Raw genomic sequence first — 264 nt, 5'->3', positions numbered from 1 at the left:
GTGAGTGGATGTGTCTGTTTTGCACTCTTGATGTTTTAGAGTGTAACCCCTTCCTTGCTGTCCACTTTTTTACTAAATTGTAGTTGAATTATTGATTTTATTTGACATAGTTGCTGTGTTACAGGCACACCAGTTCATAGGGGTGTGTGTACAAGTGTGTGTGTGTGTGTGTGTGTGTGTCCGCGCATGTGTGAGTGGGTGTGTTGATTTTGCACTCTAGATGTTTTAGAGTTTCACCCCTTCATTACTGTGCTATTTTTTTCT

This window comes from Sinocyclocheilus anshuiensis, unplaced genomic scaffold (assembly GCF_001515605.1).
Source record: "Sinocyclocheilus anshuiensis isolate Anshui unplaced genomic scaffold, SAMN03320099.WGS_v1.1 scaffold208, whole genome shotgun sequence".
In the NCBI taxonomy this organism is placed as follows: domain Eukaryota; kingdom Metazoa; phylum Chordata; class Actinopteri; order Cypriniformes; family Cyprinidae; genus Sinocyclocheilus; species Sinocyclocheilus anshuiensis.
This window is presented reverse-complemented; position numbering follows the sequence as displayed.